The sequence below is a fragment of the Lutra lutra genome, chromosome X, assembly GCF_902655055.1.
Source record: "Lutra lutra chromosome X, mLutLut1.2, whole genome shotgun sequence".
Lineage (NCBI taxonomy): Eukaryota > Metazoa > Chordata > Mammalia > Carnivora > Mustelidae > Lutra > Lutra lutra.
In genome coordinates this window covers 79,899,035-79,924,763 of record NC_062296.1, presented here as the reverse complement: position 1 = coordinate 79,924,763, position 25,729 = coordinate 79,899,035, and the positions used below count along the sequence as shown (strand labels likewise).

Below are 25,729 nucleotides of genomic sequence, written 5' to 3'. Positions count from 1 at the left end.
ATGGCTATAAACTCTGTTAGAACTGCTTTTGCTATGTCCCAGAGATTTTGAACCATTGTGCTTTTGTTTTCATTTGTCTCCAGGTATTCTTTTATTTCTTTCATTGACCCATTGGTTGTTAAGTTCCGTGTTGTTTAGCCTCCATATGTTTGTATTTTTTCCAATTTTCTTCTTGTAATTGATTTCTAGTTTCATAGCATTGTAGTTGGAAAAGATGCTTGATATGATTTCATTTTTCTTAAATTTATTGAAACTTATTTTGTGGCCTAATATGTAATCTATCCTGGAAAATGTTCTATGTGCACTTGAAAAGAATGTGAATTCTGTTGTTTTGGGATGGAATGTTCTGTAATATATTTCTTAAGTCTATCTGGTCTGATATGTCATTCAAAGCCACTGTTTACTTACTGATTTTCTCCCTGGATGATCTATCCATTGGTGTAAGTGCAATGTTAAAGTCCCCACTGTTATTGTATTACTGTCAGTTTCTCCCTTTGTATCTGTTAATATTTTCTTTATGTACTTAGGTGGTCCTGTGTTGTGTGTATAGATATTTACAATTGTTAGCCTCTTGTTGGATTGATCCCTTTATCAGTATGTAATAACCTTCTTTGTCTCTTGTTACATTCTGTTTTAATGTCTATTTTGCCTGATTTAAGCATTTCTGCCCCAGCCTTTTTTTTTTTTTTTTTGCCTTCATTTGCATGGAATATGTTTTTCCATCCCTTCACTTTCAGTCTGTATGTCTCTTTAAGTCTGAAGTGAGTTTCTTGTAGGCAGCATATATATATATGTGGGTCTTGTTGTTGTTGTTGTTGTTATTTTTATCCATTCAGTCACTCTCTGTCTTTTAATGGCATCATTTAGTCCACTTACATTTAAAGTAATTATTGATAGAAATGTACTTACTGACCTTTTGTTAATTGTTTTCTGGTTGTTTTGTAGTTCTCTATTCTTCTTCTCTTGTTCACTTCCCTTATGACTATGTAACTTTCTTTAGTATTATGCTTGGATTCCTTTCTCTTTATTTTTTGTGTATTATAGGTTTTTGATCTGTGGCTCTATGAGATTCATATATAACATCCTATGTATATAGCAATCTGTATTAGGTGGATGGCTGCTTAAATTTGAACACATTCTTTTTTTTTTTTTTTTAAATTTGACAGAGAGAGAGATCACAAGTAGACGGAGAGGCAGGCAGAGAGAGAGAGAGAGAGAGAGAGGGAAGCAGGCTTCCTGCCGAGCAGAGAGCCCGATGTGGGACTTGATCCCAGGACCCTGAGATCATGACCTGAGCCGAAGGCAGCGGCTTAACCCACTGAGCCACCCAGGCGCCCAAAATTTGAACACATTCTAAAAGCACTGCATTTCTACTCCCCCATCCACATTTTAGGTATATGATGTCATATGATGTCATATGATGTCTATCTTTAACAATTTTTGTAGGTAGAATTGATTGTACTTATTTTGTCTTTTAACCTTTACATTACCTTTATAACTGATTGATCTACTACCTTTACTATCTATTTGCTTTTAGGTGAAATTTTGTTTTTTCATTAGTCTATCACTTCTAGTTATGGCCTTTTCTTTTCTTCTCTTTTTTAAATTTTTAAAATATTTATTTATTTGAGAGAGAGTGAGTGAGAGAGCACAAGCAGGGGAGCGACAGAGGAAGAGGAAGAAACAGGCTCCCCATTGATCAGGGAGCCTAATGCAGGGCTTGATCCCAGGACCCTAAGATCATGACCTGAGCTGAGGGTAGACACTTAACCGACTGAGCCCCTCAGGCACCCCTGGCCTTTTCTGCTTTAACGTTTCTTGTAAGGCCAGTTTAATGGTGATGAACTCCTTTAACTTTTACTTATCTAGGAAACTCTTGATCTCTCCTTCATTTCTGAATGATAACCTTGCTGGTTGTATGTTTTTTGCCTTTTAGGACTTCGAATATATCATGCCCCTCCCTTTTGGCCTACAAAGTTTCTGCTGAAAAAAATCAGCTGGTAACCCTATAGGGTTTTCTTGTACATAACTATTTGCTTTTTTCTTGCTGTTTTTGAGATTATCTTTAATTTTTGAGATATTAATTGTGTGTCTTGGTGTGGACCTCCTCGGGTTCATCTTGTTTGGGGTTTTCTGTGCTTCCTGGACCTGGAGGTCTGTTTCCTTTCCCGGGTTAGGGAATTATTCAGCTATTATTTCTTCAAATAATTTTTTTACCTCTGTATCTCTCGTCTTCTGGGGCCCCTGTAATGTGAATGTTAGTACACTTGATGATGTTGTAGAGATCCCTTAATCTATCATCATTTTTTAAAAAGATTTTACTTTTTTATTTGAGACAGAGAGATTGCGAGCACAAGCTGGGGAAGGGGCAGAAGGAGAAGGACAAGCAAACACCCTGCTGAGAGCAGACCCTGACTCAAAGTGGAGGGGGATCAATCCCAGGACCCTGAGATCGTGACCTGAGCCAAAGTCAGATGCTTAACTGACTGAGCCAACCAGGTGGCATCATTTTTCAAAATTACTTCTTTTTGCTATTCAGCTTGGATGATTTCCATTGCCTTATCTTCCAGAGCACTGATCTGTTCCTCTGCATACCGTAATCTGCTGTTGATTCCCTCTAGTGTGTTTTTCATTTCAGTTATTATATTCTTCAGTTTTGATTGGTTCTATTTTATATTTCCTATCACTTTTTTGAAGCTCTCACTCTTCTGTCAAGCCCAGTGAATATCTTTATGACCATTACTTTGAACACTTTATAACGTAGCTTGCTTATCTCTATTTTATTTAGCTGTTTTTCTGAGATTTTTGTCTTGTTCTTTTGTTTGGAAAATATTCCTCTCTCTCCTCATTTTGTCTCACTCTTTGTGTTTGTTTCTATGTATTGAGTAAGTAGGTCAGCTATGTCTCCTAGTCTTGAAGGTAGTGGCCTTATTTAGAAGTTGTCCTGTAGGGCCCACTAATCCAGTCTCCCCTGGTTACCAGAACCAGGCTACAACTGCTATGATTGTGCTAGTGGGCAGGACTGACACCCCCTCTCTGATTTCTCAGGGCACGAGTCATTTTGGAGGGGTGGAGTACCACCAGGGCTGCCTGCCAGGTGTAGTTGGCTGGTAGCTGCTTTGGGGGGATTCCAGTCCCAGCTGGGGGTGCCCACCAGATATGGAAGGACAGAAGTTGCCTTGGAGAGGCACCTGTCATGGCAGGTCTGCAGGTGAATGCCATGGTGGGGTAATAGGTGTTTGCAAGGTAGGTGGAGAGTGTCAGAACTGGCTCCCAAAAGCGTCTTGCTAGCTACACTGAAGGAGGGTAAGATAAATAGTGCCTCCCAAAACTTCCATTTCCAGAGAAATTTCCTAAAGATCCTTTCTCCTCCAAAACATGACCAAAACACCTCCTAAAATAAATCTTTATGTATAACCCATGTGCTTGTCAAACGTTGCATCCTTGCTGGGTCTTGACCAAGTGTTACAGTGTACTGGCTCTTTAAGAGTGGAGACTCAGTTTCCTATAGTCTTCTAACTCTCACAGAGGTAAGCCCTGCTGATTTTCAAAGTCAGACATTATGGGGGCTCATATTCCCAGTGCAGGTCCCCAGGGCTGGAGGTACCCAATGTGGGGCTTGGTCCCTTGCTCCTCAGAGATAACTTCTGTGTCTGTAATGTCTCTCGCTCTTGTGGGTCACCATGTCAGATATCTGATTCTCAGTTGTATCTCTGCCCCTCCTACTCTTCTTGATGTGGTCTTCTTTTTTTGTCTTTAGCTATGGAAGATCTGTTCTTCCAAACTTCAGGTGATTTTCAGAGTGAGTTGCATTATATGTATTTATGGCTTTGTTGTATCTGTGGGAAGAGGGGAGCTGAGAATCCTACTTTCCCATCTTTTGGGGATTCTCCTATTAATACCTATTTCTTTCATTGATTCATGGAAATCTGCAGCTTTCGCTAAGGTTTTGGTTAACTTTTTTCAGTTTTTCATAATTTTGTATTTCTTTATTCATTTAAAAACATTTAAATATATTTCACAGTAACTTAAAGGCACTAAGGCCATCTCACTGGATCCTTCACACCCTTTCCTTCCTTCCTCCAATTACTCATTCACTTATTTAACATTAATTGAGTTAATATGCCAGGTTTTATACTAGACCCGAGGACAGAGAAAGAAATAAAACCTAGACCCATTTCTCAAGATTCCTTCAATCTCTTTAATACTTTACTAATCTAGAAAAAAGAGTTTCATGACATGGAACAGAGTTTTAAAGAATGTGTGAAGCTGTGCCAGAAAAGTCTTTGAATTAAATAATTTAATTTCTTTTTTAGTGGATATGATAATTTTGGTCAAGAGAACCTACCCATTGTCCTCAAGCTTCTGTAAGGCCAGCCTTGCTGCCTTCTATAAAAAACATTATAGTATACTTGTTGACTCATGAGCAGGGTGATCGTAAGAAACATCACAATATTTATTGTCAAGTCTCATTCAAAAGAGAAATTGTTACTGGAAGTAGTACTTTTGAGAAATGGTTTTTGTCTGGCTGAATTATTTGTTCTATAACATCTTGTGCTAAACCTGAAAGTAATAGATTAGTATTCAAAGTGAATCTAAGTATTTTTTTCTTTTATCAATATTAATGACATTACTCCCTGTGGATATTTGAAAACATTTAACTTTTTGCCATAAATAATAGAAATATAGATTTATTTATATAATTTAAAAAATTAGATAAATGTTCGTTACTAAATATTAAAAGAAGGAAGTAGTTATTTTAATTAGGGACATCTTTGTTCACCATAAGTGGTTGTCCAGAGCTTGGACTTTGAATTTCTATTTCATATGTTTCTTAAAAATGTGAAGGAAACCATGTATTCTTCTCAAAAAAACATTTAAAAAGCATAGATGTGCCTTGTTCAGGGAAATAAGCATAGTTAGTGAAAAGCAGTAATTTGTGTGATAATTGTGTCTAAACTTCTGTTAATTGAACTCCATTCCAAAATTTATTAGAGAAACTTTGACATGAAAAAAAATTAGTTTTAAACCATGGAGTACTATATTAATAGGAAATGTTATACTTCACAATAACAATTTAAGGAATTTTAGGGCTAAAATTATTATAAAGTGATTTCCTAGACTTAGTTTACTTAAATGAGCAAGGCTGTAAATGAAAAAAATATGAATGAATAAATGCTGTCATTCAAAGAAAGGAAGAATGGAAAAACAGAAAGAAGAGATCCCTCATTTTCAGTTTTTTGTTCACCATTTGGTGTGCAGTCCTCCAGGGGCTAGGATCAACAGTCCCATTATTTCAATGGGACTATTAATATAAAATTCTGAGAAATTAAGAAAAACACTGTAATGTTAAAACTGAATTTAAAAATTCATATATGCCCATGATTAAATAGTGTATTAGTTATCTAATTGCTACATAATATTACCACAAAGTTAGAGTCTTAATACAGGACACATTTATTATTTCACATTTTCTATGGGTCGGGAGTCTGGGCATGGCTTAGCTAAATGCTCTGCTTTAGGGACTCACAGAGGTTCAATCAATGTGTCATTCAAGGCTGTGCTCGCTTCTGTTCCCAAGCGCTGTCGTTATTGGCAGTTTTTCATTCCTTGCAGGCTGCTGGACTGAGGGTCTCATTTTCTTGCTGGCTTTTAGCCAGAGGCTGCCCTTAGTTCTTTTTCAAGTGGCTCTCTCCGTAAGTGGTTCATAGCCTGGCAGCTGGCTTCTTTAGAGCTAGCAAGAGAGATACTCTCCTACTAAGACTGGCATCAGTCATACATACATATGCATCCTGTTGTCTTTGCCATACACTACTGACTAGAAGCATGTCATGATTCCTTCCACTTTCAGGAGGGGAGCGCACAGGGACATGAACACCAGGAGGTAAGGATCATGGGGGCCACCCTAGGGCCTATCTGCCTCAATATGTATATTTTTATAGCTCTATCCATTGAAATGGCTTAAAAGCAGTGTCACCTCAGTTATGATGAATGCCCCTGAGTGCTCAGGGTTGTGGTCTCTGAAAACCATTCCCCATTAAAGTGCAACTGGGCCTTTTGGAGAAATAGCTTATACCAAGGCTGGAACAGGGAAAATACAAGGAAAGCCAGGGATATTTTGTTGTGCTAGAAATAAATGAAGTTTTTAAAGATTACTGGGGTTACGTTCCACTGGCCATTGTCATGACATTTAGAGCATTATAAAGACTATGGTGACAATGAGTTCAAACAGATGGACTTAAAAAGATACCATTTGAGAAAGCTGTTGAATCAACTACTTACTATGAAAATTGGTAATTATGGGGCACCTTGGTAGCTCAGTTGTTAAGTGTCTGCCTTGGGCTCAGGTCATGATCCTGGGGTCCTGGGATCGAGCCCTGCATTGGGCTCCTTGCTTGATGGGAAGCCTGCTTTTCCTTCTCCCACTCCCTCTGTTTATGTTCCCTCTCTCGCTGTCTCTCTCTGTCAAAATAAATAAATCTTTAAAAAAAGAAAATTGGTAATTAATGGTAAAAAAAAAAAAAAGGCATTTTATCCTGCCTTTCCGGTAGAATTTGTATTTCATGTAACCAAATATCTCCCGAAATGAAGGAAAGATCTACTTCACAGGTGAATGCTAATTAGTAAATGTAGAAGAGATGATAGATTTTGAAAAGTATCACAATCTTGAATGAAATTACCGTGATACTTATAATGATCATAACACCATACCTATAGGTATTAAACTGGTTAATGGGAACTGGATTTTTTTAAAACAGCTTTTATTTTTAAGTAATCTCTATACCTAGTGTAGGACTTGAACTCACATCCCCAACATCAAAAGTCACATATTCTACCAACTGAACCAGCCAAGCACCGTGGAACTGGATATTTTTAAAATGCAAAAAGAACAATGGGGGCGCCTGGGTGGCTCAGTGGGTTAAGCCTCTGCCTTTGGCTCAGGTCATGATCCCAAGGTCCTGGGATCGAGCCCCACATCAGGCTCTCTGCTCAGCAGGGAGCCTGCCTCCCCCTCTCTCTCTGCCTGCCTCTCTGCCTACTTGTGATCTCTATCTGTCAAATAAATAAATAAAATCTTTAAAAAAATAAAATAAAATAAAATAAAGAACAATGGTCACTTCCTAGTTTCAGGGCAAAAATATAACTGTAAAATGGAATGATTAGGCAATCCATTGGTCAGTCTTAACATCATTAATGGATTAACCATATATTACATGTTTTCTGATATGATTCGTCCTGAATGCCCATCACCTACAGAGAATTCTAGCCAAAAGTGTTTAGGAAAAATGTTACAGCAAATACAGGGATAAGAGGACAAACTAAAAAGCACCAGAGGTAGAAACTAAATGAACGAAAAGGTGGCACATTCTTCAAAGCAACTGTAGAACCGTCTCTTTAATAGTCAACATCGTAACAAAAGGGACCTAAAAATCAGATGCTATGTGTGGTCCTCAAACAGATCGTGTTATGGACCAAACAACTGTTAAGGGCATTTTGTGTCATTTGGGAAATTTTTAATGTAGTCTAGAGATTTGATGAAATGGACATATGGAGTTTATAGACTTAAAAAAGCAGGTTATAAAATAGCATGTGATCCAACCGTAATTCATTTTTGTAAGAAATACACACACATGCACAGACACATATAACGGTATAGGAAAAGATCTCGAAGTACAGGTACCAAGGTGTTAACAATGGTGGATATCTCAGTGGGGGCAGGGGCAGGAATGTTTATGAGCTTCCTATTGTTGTTGTAACAAATTACCACAAATGTAATGCCCTAAAACAACACCAATTTGTTCTCTTACAGTTTTAAAGGTCAGAAATAGGAAGAGGCTTATGCAACTAAAATCAAAGCATCTTCAGGGTTGGTTCCTTTTGGAAGTTCTTTTTTTTTTTTTTTTAAAGATTTTATTTATTTATCTATTTGACAGACAGAGATCATAAGCAGGCAGAGAGGCAGGCAGAGAGAGAGGAGGAAGCAGGCTCCCTGCTGAGCAGAGAGCCCGATGCGGGGCTCGATCCCAGGACCCTGAGATCATGACCTGAGCCGAAGGCAGCGGCTTAACCCACTGAGCCACCCACTGAGCCACCCAGGCGCCCCCCTTTTGGAAGTTCTAAGAGAAAATCCATTGCTTGTGTCTTCCGTTTTTTGAAGCTGAGGCTGCCTTAATTCCTTGACTCTGGTTGCATTACTCCAATATATGTTCTTATTGTCACATCACTCTCTCTGTCTTCTGACCCTCCTGTTTCCCTTTCCTAAGGACTCCTGTGATTATATTGGGCCCACTTGGATAATCCAGGATAATCTACCCATTTCAAGAACCTTCACTTAGTCACATCTGCAAAGTCCCCTTTGCCATGTAAGGTAACATTCACAGGTTCCAGGAAATCAGGTCGTGGACATATCTGAGGGGAGCCATTATTCTGTCTACTATAGAAAGTGATGTTTTTATTCTTTACTTTTGTTTATATTTTTAAATATATTTTGTTTTTATGTATTTTATATATATTTTATTTATATTTTATATTTAGTATTTTTATATAATATGGATGTATTACTTAAAATATATTAGTTAAAAGTAAAAAAAGTTATAGTTTCGTACAGGTGATATGAAATGTGGTTATTTATAAACTTTAATCTGGCTCCATGTGAAGTTTGAGCTGCATGTTCAGTTATTTTCTTACTTTGTATTTATACAAAATCAGAGAATTTAAATTCACAAGTATACATCGCCAGAAATGGCAGCAAGTGTTTGGTAACTGGGTGAGAGACTTTTGTATGTTGGATTGAACAAGAATCCATAAATTGAGAAGTAATTTCTTCTGTTGAGTGTTGCCTCCAGATGCTAAGTGGATGAAATATGAAACTCAAATTCTACAAGGATGAATGTTTCACCTTAGTAGAGTATCACAAGGGGCAGTACCATCCAAGGGTATGCTTTGAAAACACGTGGGGCTACTATGGTTGTTGCAGTGATTGATAGGAACCCGCTGGCTGGGGATTAGTTAGTTGGGCAGAAGCCAAGAATGTCACATGTCCTTCAATGCATGTGACTTTCTTACAAGGATGAATTTTCCTACATCTTATGTAATTTTCAACCCCCTCGTAGGCATTCATGTGTATGAAAAACTTATTTGTAATTATCTGAACCTAAACCTGACTTCATTTTGCATATAAACTAAATGTACTTTTTTCTCTTTCTAAAATTTATTTTTGAAAATATGGAATGCTTTTTTACAAATTTGCTTGTCATTCCAGTAGTGCAGGGGCCATGCTAATCTTCTCTGTATAATTTCAACTTTAGTATATTGCTGCTGAAGTGAGCATAACTCAGTATTTTTTGCATGGTTTTAATATCCTGGAATTTTCCAGGAACGGAACTACTGTGTAAATTGAAAGGAGCGTGCTGTTTCGTTTGGAACTTTCCCAAGAATGGCTTAATGTTTTAGAAAATCGTGCCAGTGACATCAATGCCATTTATGGGCTGGGCTAGATATCTTCCATTTGCCCTTCCAGATTCACTCCACCCTCTCTACCTGCTCTGTGCCATGGGAAGGGGCCGTATCAATTGTTTTCTTTGCCCTCCAGCTTCTGGATAGTTTCACTAAATGGAAATCTGGAAGGTGAAAGAGTAAGATGTGCTGCTTGAAATGACCATTAGGAAGTGAGTGTCATCTGATCCATGGAAACACTAAAACTGGATGTGACAACAGTATTCCAGTAGAAAATGGTAACACTGTACATACATGACTGAGTCCAAACTGGTCAGAAGGCACAAGTAAAGTGCATGAAGCGATGTTTTAAACTCCCATGGTACTGGCTTTTACTGATTTACATCTCCCTTAACCCACATTTATGACTTCCCAGAGAGTTCTCTATGATTGGTTAACAGAGAAAAAGCACAGGCATGGTTACCTAAGCACGGTTTGTTGGCACCAGCTTAAAAATAGTTGTATTCTAGCTCCTGAAAGATGGTGGTGAAGGAAAATATTCCTGGAGCAAAACTTTGGGCAGGACCTCTTATTGTCCGCTTCATGTGGAAGGATAGATAGCCTGTTTTCTCTCTGGGCATGCTGTTGTTGGAAGATGCTGTCCGTCGCAGCCCAGAGCCACACTGCCTGTTCTTCCATGTGCCTGGAACACGAGACCTAGACCGCTCTTTACCTGAGCCCTTTCCCAGGGCTTTGTTTGTAGGGAGCTGCCTTGAAGGATGAAGTGATTATCTCCTTCTGAACAAATAGGAGGCTTGCTCTAAAAGATGTGAATTCCCACAAGGCCAGTGTTCCTTGGCTGTAATGCAAAAGTACATGAAACACACAGTTTGTCCCGTTGGTCCCTTTGCATGGCCCCTGTGGGACTTGGGTAGGGGGGAACCCACACAAATATACTGCTTACCATGCTGCTGGCATCCAGGAAATGGTCACAGGCTAATTTGTTAGCATGTAAGCAGGAGCAAAAAAATTCTCAAACCCCAGCAAATACTTATTAAACATTTTTCAGTTAGTTCTATAAACCTTTTGGATAGTATGTGACTTGTACCTGATTTTGCATTGATGGGTACATCTCCGAATTATTCCTGTGTAGTTTGGGTCCCTTAGAGAAAAATTTTGTGACTTTTATGTTTGAATGACTTATTTATTTTTATTTTTATTTTTTTTTATTTATTTTTTTAAAGATTTTATTTATTTATTTGTCAGAGAGAGAGAGGGGGAGAGAGAGCGAGCACAGGCAGACAGAATGGCAGGCAGAGGCAGAGGGAGAAGCAGGCTCCCTGACGAGCAAGGAGCCCGATGTGGGACTTGATCCCAGGATGCTGGGATCACGACCTGAGCCGAAGGCAGCTGCTTAACCAACTGAGCCACCCAGGCGTCCCTGAATGACTTATTTTTTGTTTCATTCAGGCAAAACTCCCCTGACAGAGGTGTCACAGCATATTTGTTGGAAAAAACAGGTACGTTTTAATGACTTCATGAAATTATTTGAAAAAGTTTCATGGCAACAGTACTAAGGACTGGAGGCAAATGGATTGTCAATATAATAAATCAGAAATTCAGATATTGTCAGTTTTTGCTGTTAACACTGTAGGATGGATAACATTCCATGCAAATATTCCAATTGTTTATAATTCTATTTTGCCCTTTTCCTTTCCATCGTAAGTGTTAATCTTCCTAGATCTGTCTTTAATTCTTTCATTTCTAAATAATGGAATTTCAGCATTTGGTCTGGAAAACCACAGGCTGTCCTAACTGCCAGTATAAGAAATCTCAGCAACAGAATAAGACAATTTTCTGGTTTCTTAATATGTCCTTGAAAATGTTATTACTAACAAAGAGGCCTTGTAAGATATCTGGAACTCAAAACTTCTGGCTTGTTCTGTGAATGTAACTTTGGCCTTAAAAAGCCTGTAATTCTTTTTTTTTAAAATATTTTATTTATTTATTTGAGAGAAAGAGAGTGAGAGAGAGCATGAGAGGGGAGAGGGTTAGAGGGAGAAGCAGACTCCCCGACGAGCAGGGAGCCTGATGTGGGGCTCGATCTGAGGACTCCAGGATCACAACCTGAGCCGAAGGCAGTGGCTTAACCAACTGAGCCACCCAGGCACCCGTCTTTTTGTTTGTATTACTTAATAATGTGTTTCCCTGGTCATGATATTTAAATTGCCATCCTCATGTCCTAAAAGCTCTGAATACCTATGAGTTTCTTTAATAGCTAAGTTAATGGAAAATTTGTGTGCACACACAAACTTGTATGCAAATGTTCATAGCTGCTCTATTCATCAGAAACTACCAGATGTCCTTCAACAGGTGAATGGATAACAAACTGTCACATGCATACAGTGGAGTACTAGTCAGTGATAAGAAGGAAAAAATCTACTGATTCACTCGACATGAATGAATCTCTTTTCTTAGTGGTGAAATATATATAACATCAACATGGATGGATTGTAAATGCATTTTGCTAAGTGAAGGAAGCCAGGTTCTAAGACCCGAAAGTATTGTATAGTGCCATTCATAGGACATTCTGGAAAAGGTGAAACTATAGGGGGATGTATTAGTTTCCTACTGTTGCTGTAAAAAAAAAATAATACAAAATTGGTGGCTGACAACAACACAGATTTATTTTCTTACAGTTCTGGTGGCCAGAAGTAAAAAAATTGTTTCACTAGGCTAAAGTCAAGGTGCTACAGGACCGGTTCCTTCAGGAGGCTCTAAGGGAGAATGCATTTCTGTGACTTTTCTGGTTTCTGGAGGCTGCCTGTATTACTTAGCTTGTATCCCCTTCCTCACATCACTCCAACCTCTTGCTTCCATCCTTATGTCTCCTACTACCTCCTTTGACTGTCTTGCTGCTCTCCTTTAAGGACCTTTGTGATTACATTTAGGACTCACCTGGATAATCCAGGATAATCTCCCCATCACGAAATTCTTAATCACATCTGCAAAGTCCCTTTTGCCATGTAATGTAACATTCACAGGTTGGAGGGATTAGGACTTGCATATTTTTTCAGGTCATTATTCAGTCTACTACAGGATGGAAAGCAGAGCAGTGGTTACCAGGGAGTGTGAGAGAGGGAAGGGTCGAGTACATCATGGGCTGTACCAGGGCAGGGTGGCTATATATGACTCTACAGTTGTCAAAAATCCATAGACTATTAACACCACCAAGAATGAACTTTACTGTTTGCAAATTTTTAAAAATCCATCTGATTGTCAGTGAGCCTAGGATGGAATGCAGCCTGGGACAAAAGAGTCTAATTGTATTAAAATTGTAGGGCATAACTTCACTAAAGAGGGCAAGGGGAAATGCTAAATAACTTTGAAACACTGTTTTTAAGTTTATAGACACAGAGAATAGATTGGTGGTAGCCAAAGGATAGGGGTGAAATGTGGGTAAAATGGGTGAAGGGAGTCAAAAAGTGCAAACTTCCAGTTATAAAATAAATAAGTCATGGGGATATCATGTGCAGCATGGTGACTATAGTTAATAAATACTATATTGCATATTTGAATGTTGCTAAGACAGGAAGTCTTTTAAGTTCTCATTACAAGAAATGGGTATATGGTGGTAGATGTTAACTGGACTTATTGGGGTAATCATTTTGCATTATGTACAAATATTGAATTTTATGTTGTACACCTGTAACTAAAAAATGTTGTATGTCAACTATACTTCAATTTAAAAAAAGAAAAAAAATGGTGTTTTGACTAGATATTGTAAGGCTAACAATAAAAAGAACTGTACGTAAGTGTATGTACCAAGTCTAGTTGGTAGATATATACAGAAATATAGACATATATATATATACCTAGGGTAGTATACTTAGATATATTTTCTGGCTCTGGCTTCTGAAATGGTCTAGAAGCCATGTTACCCCAGCAGCAATGAGCACACCTAGCACCCAGATCTGTGTTCCTAAATATCATTCTTCAATAAACGGAACCAGGGCTCCTTAAAGAAATGGCTGATTCTAGGGTTGGGGCAGGGAAGATATAAGATGAGTGCAGAACATCTATTAGGACCAGAAGAAGAGGACAATAGGAGCCTGCACCTGGCCTCTCCAGACCTCTGCTATGAATGATATGCTGTGATGTATATTCTGACTTTTGTGCTGTTTCTATAGCATGTCCTTTTCCTATAATAGACTACATTTGTAAGCCATGTCCTCTTGGGTCCTGTGTGTTTTCTTTAGCATTGGAACCCTACTTACATGCCACTGTTAGTAGAGCTATATATTCAGTTTTTGTAAATGCTACATGACACTAGGGAAAAAAAATAGTATATTATTGGGGCACCTAGGTGGCTCAGTCGGTTAAGCAGCTGCCTTCAGCTCAGGTCATGATCCCAGGGTCCTGGGATCGAGCCCGGCCTTGGGCTCCCCGCTCGGAGAAAAGCCTGCTTCTCCCTCTCCCTGCCACTCTGCCCACTTGTGCTCTCTCTCTCTCTCTCCATCTCTCTGTCAAGTAAATAAATACAATTTTTTTTTAAAAACCCAGCATATTATCTAGTATTCAATACCTGTTTCTTTCCAGGAAGCTGTTAAGGAAGACTTATTAATTGTATTAAGTGATATTATATCCTTCTTCATATTTTGGCTTTATAAATTCCAATGTCATTTTTTAAATGTCAAATTGTACTAATGTTTTTTTCATCTTTGATTTCCTTTTTTTTTAAAAGATTATTTATTTATTTGACAGAGAGAGAGAGATCACAAGTAAGCAGAGAGGCAGGCAGAGAGAGAGGAGGAAGCAGGCTCCCTGCGGAGCAGAAAGCCCGATGCGGGGCTCAATTCCAGGACCCTGGGACCATGACCTGAGCTGAAGGCAGAGGCTTTAACCCACTGAGCCACCCAGGTGCCCCTCATCTTTGATTTCTTTTCATTTGCATTTCTTTTGTGTATTTCCTCTTCTTTTACATTAATCTTTTTGATTCATTTTGTGTTTCATTTAAATAACATAAAATAGAATTCTTTTTTTTCTTTTTTTTTTTTTAAGATTTATTTATTTGACAGACAGAAATCACAAGTAGGCAGAGAGGCAGGCAGAGAGAGAGGAGGAAGCGGGCTCCCTGGATCACGACCCGAGCCGAAGGCAGAGGCTTTAACCCACTGAGCCACCCAGGCACCCCTAAAATAGAATTCTTAATCCAATTTGTGAATCCTAATTTTTATATTTTTTAAGATTTTATTTTTTAAAAGATTTTATTTATTTATTTGACAGAGATCACAAGTAGGCAGAGAGTCAGGCAGAGAGAGGGAGGGGGAAGGGCCCTGAGATCATGACCTGAGCCGAAGGCAGAGGCTTAACCCACTGAGCCACCCAGGCACCCCAAGATTTTATTTTTAAGTAATTTCTACACCCCATGCAGGGGTTCAACTTATAACCCCAAGACCAAGAGTCACATGCTCTACCAACTTTGTCAGCCAGGCACCCCTGTGAATCTTAATTGTTTTCCTTTTGAATCTTAATTTTTAATAGGGGTGTGGATTCCAATATATTTATCATGATGACTAATACATTTTTTATTATTCATGTCCCATTTTTTATGCTTTCTTTTTTTAAAAAAGATTTATTTGAGAGAAAGAGAGAGCATGAGCAGAAGGAGCAGAGAGAATCTCAAGCAGACTCCATGCTGAGCGTGAAACCCAACCTGGGGCTTGATCTCACGGCTCTGAGATCACCACCTGAGCCAAAACTCAGTCGGACACTTAACCGACTGGGCCACGCAGGCATCCCTTTTTATTCTATCTTTAATGTTTCCTTATTTTTTAAATTTCTGTACATTACTGAGTACTTATCAAGATAAGTGTACCCTTAATCCCCTTCACCTATTTAACCCATGTCCCTTCACACCTCCCCTCTAGTAGCCATCAGTATGTTCTCTATTGTTAAAAGGCTGGTTTTTGGCTTGTCTCTTTTTTTCCTTGTTCATTTCTTTCATTTCTTAAGACTTACACATGAGTGAAATCATATGGCATCTAAAAATATGGAACGCTGTACAAATCTATGTCATCCTTGCACAGGGACCATGCTAATCTCTGTATCATTCCAATTTTAGTATTTGTACTGCTGAAGCAAGTAGAATGTACACAGTATTTTAACAGCAAGAAAGCTTTCAACAACTGCTAAGAACATGCCAAAAGGACTTAGGAGCCAACATAGAGAAGTTTCCCCTAGTCCCAGTTGGGATAATTTGAACATCATTAAGAATAATTGCAGTGGATTGAAACACGTGGAGTATGTTTTTGAATCATGAGTTTATAATACTATCAAACAAACTTATTTTTCACCTTTAAAAAAAAAACAAACCCTGATTGAAATATGGACTTCCAAAATGGTGGGGTAAGGTCGGTAGACATCCTCCCCAGTGAAACAACCATTTAACTGACGAAAATTATTTAAAAAACCCAACCATTTAAAGTTTCTGGGATTGTCCCAAGAACATACAGCAAATAGAGAAACATTTATCCAAGAAAATCTACTAGTAAACCTTAGTAAGAACCATGAACTTGTTACTTAAATGGGAGTCTGTGACATTTGAGCCATGAACTGCTTCCCACTTCACAGCTGAGTCTGATGGATTCCATTTCCTCCCCGCTCCCAGTCTAGGGCTATGGTTTCACTCAAGGAAGGGCAGGCCATCAGCATCTCTCAACACCCCAACTCTGGGCTGCAGAAGCTATACCCAGGTAGGTTCAAGGCAGAGGACTGGAGGTCCCATTCCTGTCCAGCCTCCACCGTGGGACAGAAGTTCTACTGCATGAGCAGCAGGCTGCAGTACAGGGACATGATCTGTCCTGCTCCAGCTTGCTCACAGGCAGAGGTTCCACGGCCGGAGGAGCAGGACAAGAAGGCTAGGGGCCACTGTGCCCAGAAGAGAGACTCTCTTTCTTCCGGGGGGACTGGGCTGCGATGATGTGAGCGCGGAGCTGCGTGTGCCCATGTGGAAGGAGGCCGTCTGCTACAGCATGGGATGGAAGAGAGCTGAGGCAGCTGGAGGGCAAAGGCGGCCTGGCCACATCGATGGAGTTCCTGAACGCAGTCAAGCCCAAGGCCTGCACCATGGCTTTCCCTGGAGCTGGAGCGCCGTGAGCTTCAGATGAGAGCACTCACGGGCAGCACTAAGTAGCGTGCAGAGCACAAGGGGAGCCCTCAAGAATGGACGGGTTTTCTCCTGTCGTCACGACTGCAGGGCTTTCTGCTGTGGAGAGTGCTCGTTCGAAACTGTCGCCCAGCTGTGTCGGTGCGTAGGGAGGTAATTCTCCCCGAGGTGCGGGGAGCTCTTCCGGTCTGCAGGTAGAGATGTGCCTCAAGCTTCGAAACCTTTTCTGCGGAAGCTCCTTCCTGAGCGCCTCTCTGGGCTGGGAGCAGCGGGTAGCTGTCCGGCTCGGCGCCGGCCATCCGATCTCCGCGGCCGCCGTCCCTCTCCTCCACCTAAGCAGGTTGGGTCCCCGGGGGCGCGGACGCGGGGGCCGGTCCTCCCCTCCCCCGCGGTTGCCCCCCTGTCCTTCCCCCAGCCCCCCTGGGCCACGTGTGAGGCTCCGGGGGAATAAAGGACTCTGAGCCCCCGGCTGCCCCCCGCCCGGCGGCGCAGGCCGTGGGTTCCGGCCCCTTCCCGCTGCCACCGTCCTTCTAGCTGCAGCGCGGGCGGCTGCGTGCGTGTGCTGCGTGGCTCGCGGGCCACCGGCTGGAAGCCAGGCCCGCGGGAGGAGCCCCCGCGCGGCCCGGGGATCCCGGGAACCCCCGCTGCTCGGCGCCAAGGCCTGGCCCGGGAGCTGGTTGGAAATGCAGAGTCTCGGGCCGTCCTGGCCCCGCTGCTGCCGCAGAAGAGCCTGTTCACAGCACCCCCGGGGGGCGGGGGGTGGGGGGCGGGGGTTGTGTGCACATGAAGTTCCAGAAGCTCTGCTCCAAGAGCCCAGCTCACAGCCCTGTAGCCCTTGTACAACGAATCCATCGGTTGTGGCTGCTCACGGCGTCATTCTTAACAGAGAAGAGCGTCCCAGACTCCTCACCAGACCACCTCGTGCCAGGCTCTGACTCGACCTCTCACTTCATTTTCATGTGAATTTTCCTCGACGTCGTGTCTTCACCGTCGAGTGGGGACTGCACTGTCGGCCACCTGAGTCTTACAGGCACAACTCACACCTGAAACCTGAATTTCACTTGGTCAGATTCCTGCTGTGTCCTTGGCTTCCTTCACCTTTTCAAGAATTACGAATTTCTGCCAGCCGCTCCTTCCTGTTTTGTTCTCAATTTGGGGTGTTTGTTTCTATTTGCTTTATGTCTGTGTGCAAAAACAAGCAAAAAACATTTGTGGTTCATGTAAACATAGAGCACAATTCAGACTTGCTCCATATGAGATTCTCTGATGAGAAATTCTTATATTCTGTAATCGGTGAGAATATTTTGCTTTCAACTGTAATGTTGAATTATCACTTCTTTTGTCATATTTATTTAATGTATTTTGAGGTGAAAAGTCATTATGTCGTGAAAAAGGAGTCTTTGTTCAAAATGTGGCAGATTTTTCAAGAGCTGCTTTAGCAAATGTTGCTAACTGAAAGATCATTCTGTAAGGTAGTTAGTTATGTTCTTGGCAAAAGTTAAAAAGTATGAGCACATCAAGAGTTAGCCAAGAAATGAGGATTTGGGAATTCTCTTCTTCTGCTGGAAGGAATATATGTTAGCATAGTCATTTTGGAGAGTAATATTGAAAATGTGCCATATCCAACAATGCCTTTTCCAGCAATTTTACTTCTTTATACTCCAAGAGAAACTCTTATAAATGTGGGCAAAGAGGCATTTACCGGGGTGTACTAATGTTTCTTTTTTTTTTTTTTTAAGATTTTATTTATTTATTTGACAGAGAGAGATCACAAGCAGGCAGAGAGAGAGGAAGGGAAGCAAAGCAGGCTCCCTGCTGAGCAGAGAGCCCGATGCGGGACTCGATCCCAGGACCCCGGGATCACAACCTGAGCCGAAGGCAGCGGCTTAACCCACTGAGCCACCCAGGCGCCCCTGTACTAATGTTTCTTAAAGTGTATTGCCGTGTGGCCCGGTTGTCTATGTATCACCTGGGCCCCTGGTTAAACTGCAGATTCCTTAGCTCTAGCGCCTAGCTACTAAAAATTAGAATTTCTCGGAAGTGAGAGCCAGCAGTCTGCATCTTTAGCAAGATATTCCCTTGCAAGTTTGAAAACCATTGCTGTTTTCTTAATCATAAGTGGTCTAGTTTTATTTATTCCATTTTTAATTATGCTAATTCTTTTTAAAATAAGTTCTATTATATTGTTCAGAGGAAAGTGAGAAGGGAGGCAATCGAATATCTGTAATTCTTGCCCCACTCCAAAGATTCTGTGAAATGTAAAGGTAATTTTTTCTTCGTATGTTTATTTTTGTTTGTTTTTTAAACTTGCTATGGAAAATTTCAAATATATACACAATGAAAATAACGCATCCAACCCCAACGTGCCCATCGTCCAGAATCAATATTTGTCCTTTCATGGCCAATTCTGTTTCATTTATATCCCCCACCCACTTCACCCTCAACCTCCGTGCTTCCCTCAACCTCCCTCATTATTTTGAAGGTCATCTCTGATAGCATATCATTCTCTTTATGAAGTATAGTCGACATACAGTATTACACTAGTTTTAGGTGTACAACGTAGTGTTTCAGCAGTTCTATACATTACGAAGTGCTCATCACCACAGTAAACGTAGTCTGCACCTGTCACCTTGTCGTGTTATTACAGTATTATTGACTATATCCCCTGTGTTGTACTTTTCATCTCTGTGACTTATTTATTTTATAACTGGAAGTTTTACCTCTTAATCCCCTTCACCTACTATGCCCATGCCCCCACCCACTTTCTTTCTGGCAACTACCAGTTTGTTCTCTGTTACTTAAGAGTCTCTTTTTGTTTTTTGTTTGTTCATTTCTTTTGTTTTTTAGATTCCGCCTGTAAGTGAAATCATGTGGTATTTATTTCTCTCTGTCTGACTTATTTCACTTAACACAATACCCTCTAGGTCCCATCCCTGTTGCTGCAATGGCAAAAATCTCATTATTTTTTATGGCTGAGTAATATTCCATAATAGATACATACTCTATCTATCTCCTGCATCTTCTTTATACTTTCATCTATCAGTGGACACTTAGGTTGCTTCCATACCTTGACTATTATAAATAATGCTGCAGGGGCTCCTGACTGGCTCAATCAGCAGAGCATGTGACTCTTGATCTCAGGGTCGCGAGTTCGCGTCCCCATATTGGGTGTAGAGCTTACTTAAAATAAATAAACAAAATGTTAAAACATTAAATAAAAAAATAATGCTGCAATAAACATAGAGGTGCATATATCTTTTCAAATTAGTGTTTTTATTTCCTTTAGGTAAATACTTAAAAGTGGTATTACTGGATCATATGGGATTTCTATTTTTAATTTTTTGAGCAACCTCCATACTCTCTGTTACAGGGGTTGCACTAATTCACAGTCACACCAACAGGGCACAAAAGGGTTCCCCTTTTTTCACGTCCTTGCCAACATTTGTTGTTTTTTGTCTTTTGGGTACTAGCCATTCTGATAGAAATAAGGTATCTCATTGTGGTTTTGATTTGCATTTCTCTGATGATTAGTAATGTGGAGCATCTTTTCATGTGGCTGTTGGCCATCTATAAGTCTTTGGGAAAATGTTTGTTCAGGTTCTCTGTTCGTTTTTTAATGGGATTGTTTATTTTGTTGGTGTTGAGTTTATATGAGTTCTTTATATAGTTTGGATAAGAACCTTTTATCAGATATATCATTTGCAAATTTCTTCTTCTATTCATTTGGATGCCTTTTTGACTTGTTGAAAGTTTCTTTTGCTGTGCAAAATCTTTTTATTTTGTTGTAGTCCCAATAGTTTATTTTTTATTTTGTTTCCCTTACCTCAGGAAATATTATCTATAAATATGTTGCTTCGGCTAATGTCGAAGAGATTATTGCCTATATTTTCTTTTAAGAGTTTTATTGGTTTAGGTCTTACATTTAAGTCTTTGGTCCATTTTGAGTTTATTTTTGTATATGGCATAAAAAAGTGGTCCAGTTTCATTCTTTCGCATGTAGCTGTCTAGTTTTCCCAACACCATTTATTGAAGAGATTGTCTTTTTCCCATTATTTATTGTGCTTTTATGTGCTTGCCTCCTTTATCTTAGATTAATTGACCATGTAAGCACGGTTTATTTCTGAGCTCTCTATCCTGTTCCATTAATCTATGTGTCTTTTTTTGGTGCCAGTACTATACTATTTTGATTACTTTAGTTTTGTAGTACAGTCTGAAATCTGGGATTATGATACCTCCAGGTTTGTTCTTTTCAAAATTGGTTTGGCTACTCAGGATATTTTGTTGTTCCATACAAATTTTAGGATTATTTTTTCTGTTCTCTGAAAAATGCTATTGGTATTTTGATTGAGAATGCATTGAATCTGTAGATTGCTTTGGGTAGTATCAACATTTTAACAATATTAACTCTTCCAATCCATAAGTACAATATATCTTTCCATTTGTTTGTGTCATCTTCAGTTTCTTTAATCAGTGTCTTACAGCTTTCAGAGTATAGGTCTTTCATCAGTAGTATATCATTTTATCAAAAACATTTTGATAACGTATCTCTAAAAGATAAGGTATCTTTTTAAGATTTAATCACATCAGGGGCATCTGGGTGGCTCAGTGGGTTAAGCCTCTGCCTTCAGCTCAGGTCATGATCTCAGGGTCCTGGGATCAAGCCCCTCATCGGGTTCTCTGCTCAGCGGGGAGCCTGCTTCCACCCTCTCTCTCTGCCTGCCTCTCTGCCTACTTGTGATCTCTGTCTGTCACATAAATAAATAAAATCTTAAAAAAAAAGATTTAATCACATCATCATTACACCTAAACCAAATTGACAATAAATTGTTTATATCCAGTTCATGTTGACAACAATTCGGTGTTCACATTTCTCTGTCTTACTTTTTTTTTACACTTGTTTGTTTGAATCAAGATCAAAATAAAGTTCATACAGTGCGTTTTATTAATAATGTCTTTTAAGTCTTTTCTTATCTATTGGTTTCCCTTCAAATTTTTTGGTATAGTTTATTTGTTGAAGAAAGCAGGTCCTATAGTGTTTCCCACCATCTGAATTTTGTTGATTGCATCCCTGTGGTTCGTCGATATGTTTCTCTGTTCCCTGTATTTCCTGTAAATTGGCAGTTAGAGCTAAAGAGTTGATCAGGTTCAGGTTTGATTTTTTTAGTTGATGGCTCTGTGTACTTTTGTCACGAGGTATATGTCTAGTTGTCGTTCTGGTTAGCAGCCATTTCTATTCATTGCCTAGATCTATTAATTCACTTGGGGTTGCAAAATGGTTCTATTCTAATTCCATCAAGTCTTCTTCATGTATTTGTAGAATTATTAAAAGAAAATCACCCCATCAGCTGTTTGTCTAGCCTGAGGAACATATCATACAGGATCAGTGCTTCATCTTTCCTTTTACTAGTTTTCAAAACAATAATTTGGTTCTCTACCATTCTGCAAAGGTGATCATTTTTTTTTAAATTCAAAATATAATACACATGCTATAAAATTCACTCTTTTAAATTGTACGATTTACCAGACTCTAGTATATTCACAAAGCTGTGCAATAGATCATTTTTAAAAGTCTCATTATAAACTCACAAACATACTTGATGTGTTTCATTCCACAGCAGTTAATCCTTTGACATCCAAATTTTTTCATCTTTAGCCAACTAGAGCCTCTATAAACTGGTCGCTGAGACTCTCTGACATACTCCTAGTAAGCTTTGACATTTTCTTTTCTTGCTTTCTGTTATGAGGAGATATTCCTGATTTGCTATGTACTTTTCTGCCCCAGCCCAGGAATCTGTCATTTCTTCCAGAAACCCTGGTTCCTTTAGTGGAAAATTGTACATAGAGGCCCAAGGCTGGGGACCTGGCAGGTCATTGTTTCTAGGCCTCACATATCGATTTTCACCTTTTTAGCGGAGGAATTTGTTTGCTGTGTTCTGTGATTTATAATCCATGAGAATTTGGCTATTGGTGACTTTCAGGAACTAAACAATGTCTTATTCAACTAATGACTTGTGTGAAAAAATACTGTTTGAAAATCACCTAATTGTCAGTCACTGTTTATTTAAAAATTATTTCCCTTGGGGAGGGTGTGTGGCTTAAAGACTCAGATTAAAAATTCTTACTTGACGTTAATTATAGCCAGCTGAATTCCAACATGATGCAACTTGCTCATGTTAAGTATAACTTAAGTATCAAGTATCAGATAAATGGTTCATTTTTATAGGGCATGCTTAGTTCAATAAAACTAGGGCCTTTCTAGAGGAAAGTGAATAATTTTCAATCTTACGGATATAAAATAATGAATTACCACAACTTTATTCAAGAAGGTCTCTGTTTTTAAGGCAATAATTTACTGTTTCCCATTTGGATTTCCATCAGTCAGTGACGTGGAATGAAAATCAACAGCTTCTTTTCTTCTTGTTGTTCTTTTCTTTTCTTTCTTTCTTTTTTTCCTAACAGCTTCTTTTCTGACTAATCTTTCTCTGGAAAAGTGATTGAAAGGCCTGGTATTATTTCTGGCTCAAGGACCTATAAACATGTCAGGGATTTTAGTTAAGTTATTAAAACACTGTCAAAACCTTGAGTAGAAGCTTTTAACTATCTGATATACATTAACAGCTCTGAAGGAACAAATAAATTTTAGCACATAACCAAAATCCATTTGACTGCATTGAAAATATCTATTCTGTATTCACAGCATATGCCTCTGAAATATCCCGCTCTCCATGTACCTAAATAAAATTTTCTTTTACTGTGTGCTTATTTAAGCGAGAAAATGAAAGCACTTAAGAATGTTTTTATTCTGCCACACACAGCCTCCTTATTTGCAGTTCCCCAAGGGCAAGCACCACATCTTTTTACTCTCTGTGCCCAGAATTCTATAGGTCCCAAATACCAAAACATTGAACAAAAGCAGCAATGCAAGATAGGCTGTCGTTCAGTGTAAGGTGTCAGGTCCTTAATCACTCACCGCTTGGTTACCAAATGCTTTCATTGATCTTAGGTGTCCTCCAGGTCCTAGTGTGAATATTTTCATAAACTCTGTTTTGTGTGTTACTATAAGATTGAACAATTTCTGATCTCTGTTGCTTATACTTTCTTTGTTCCTTTATCATGAGTATTTTATATTGAGTGTACTGCTAGTAAAATGATCATCATACACTGTTGTTTATGGCCTTCCATAAATGGATTTAAAGTACAAATTACTTTCCCTTTCTTGACAACTTATAGTTGAGCTTGTCTGTACAATCAGCTATAGAGTATTTGTTGTACCGCAAAAAAGTTTTATCTAATATAATTAATAGAACCAGGGCATTGTTTCCTTGTTTCCCAACAAAGTTAATAGTCTCTTATGTATGAAAAGTAATGGTAAACGGCTTTTGAAAAATCTAAAGACCTAAACTACTTCTGGACTTCTAAATTGAGGAAACATCTTTTTCTTTTATGATCCCCGATATTGTTTTCTGAAGTGCTTTATATTGGTGTACTTAGAAGTATTTGATGGTAATTATGGAAGAACTAACAAGAATGCTGACGTTAGGTTTTTGTATTCATGCTGCTTGTAGCTACATGGTGATGAGGCCCCATTCTTGACATACCATAGCATTAAAATGGAGGCCCTTGGAAAGTACTTAAAACACTGGTTATCAGTTTTTGAAGTTATTAGTATGCACACACAAGCTATTTCCCATATTTTACTTGAACAAGTATTAGGTTTTTTTTTTAAAGATTTTATTATTTATTTGACAGAGAGAGAGATCACAAGTAGGCAGAGAGACAGGCAGAGAGAGGGGGGGGGGAAGCAGACTCCCCACCAAGCGGAGAGCCGGATGTGGGGCTCAATCCCAGGATCCTGGGATCATGACCCGAGCTGAAGGCAGAGGATTTAACCCACTGAGCCAACCAGGCGCCCCAAACAAGTATTAGTTTTATTTACCTTTTTGTGAATACAGTCTGTCTCACAACCTAATGCAATTTTCTAGAAATGGTGAAGACATGTTGTCATTCACCATTTTTGAAAGGAAACTTAATCTCTTGCAAAAAACCAAAGGTAAAGCCTGGAGAGGAAAATTACCCTCCAGTATGTCTTCAGAGATTTCTGGTTATTATACCTTTGTTTTTCCTTCTTGAAAGCATTTTATAATTGTAGAATTTCTGAGGGAAAGGACAACTTGCATTATGGGAGTTTTAAAGTTATGATGGGAACCTAAATATATGGCCTCTGTATTTGAAGAGACTTCACACCGGTATGCTATTTGCTTTATAACCTTTGTGTTCGTTACTGTTTAAAAATCTCTTTTTAACATTTAGTGAACTGAAGAAATAAAACGTCAGATTCTGGATTAATATAAGGATTACATTGCTTAACGTTTAACTAGTAGCTTGTAAACATAGTTTGGGTCCCAAGTTCAGTATGGAAAGCATGAAAATTTAATGGAAATGCAAATATGCATTTTTGGAGTTCATAAATGCTTGTTTATCAAATACATATTTTTTTGCTCTTAAATATTTTTAAACTTTAAAAGGCTTGTTTTAGTTTGTAAAATAAACCAACTATACTCAATTCTGCTACCTCTCTAAAGACTGAAAAACTCATTATTTATAAAACAATTACACAAGGCTTAGGTTTCATAGGCTCCCAAACTCTGAAATAGATATACAGAAAATATACATTAAAAATTCCTGTTCATTGCAATGTGCGAAACCAGTTTGAAAAGGTAACGCTTTTCCTCATCTTTGTATCCTGCAAACTAATAAAATCAGGTCCTCTGACTGAATGCTTGTTAAAAAAAAAATTAAACGATTTGGTAGTAGCTGTAGGATAACCCTTCTCCCCCTCCTCGTGCCCACACATCCATTTAGACTGGCAAGCCTTTTTTCATTTTATTTCAGATTTTTTTTTTTTTTTTTTTTTTAAAGCCAAGGCAGGGGACGGCGGGGATTGCTAAATTTATCTTCTCCAGCCACAGGGATGAAGAAAACACATTTACTGCGGGCGGGGGTCTGAGGCCCTGCAAACAACTCGAGCAGGCGCCTCGGCCAAGACCGGCACGGAGAGGCGGTAGGTCTCCGGGGAGGGCCCGGGGGGCAGCCGAGGCCCACGGGAGACGGGCGGGGGGGGGCGGC

General features: G+C 39.3%; 1 protein-coding gene and 2 non-coding genes across 3 annotated transcripts in view; 1 reads left to right on the top strand and 2 right to left on the bottom strand.

Moving 5' to 3' along the window:
- Positions 1-9,221: 9,221 nt before the first annotated feature.
- On the bottom strand, positions 9,222-9,330 carry LOC125092503 (U6 spliceosomal RNA). The gene has a single exon (XR_007124965.1). It is a non-coding gene; the product is annotated as a U6 spliceosomal RNA (small nuclear RNA).
- Positions 9,331-15,481: 6,151 nt separating this feature from the next.
- Positions 15,482-15,583, bottom strand: LOC125092514 (U6 spliceosomal RNA). The gene has a single exon (XR_007124974.1). It is a non-coding gene; the product is annotated as a U6 spliceosomal RNA (small nuclear RNA).
- A 10,011-nt stretch (positions 15,584-25,594) lies between these two features.
- Positions 25,595-25,729, top strand: part of ZFX (zinc finger protein X-linked) — a 57,998-nt gene continuing 57,863 nt past the window's right edge. Inside the window, exon 1 of the mRNA XM_047715280.1 lies at positions 25,595-25,664. The gene's annotated coding sequence lies outside the window, so the exon portion shown is untranslated. The remainder of the gene's footprint in view (positions 25,665-25,729) is intronic.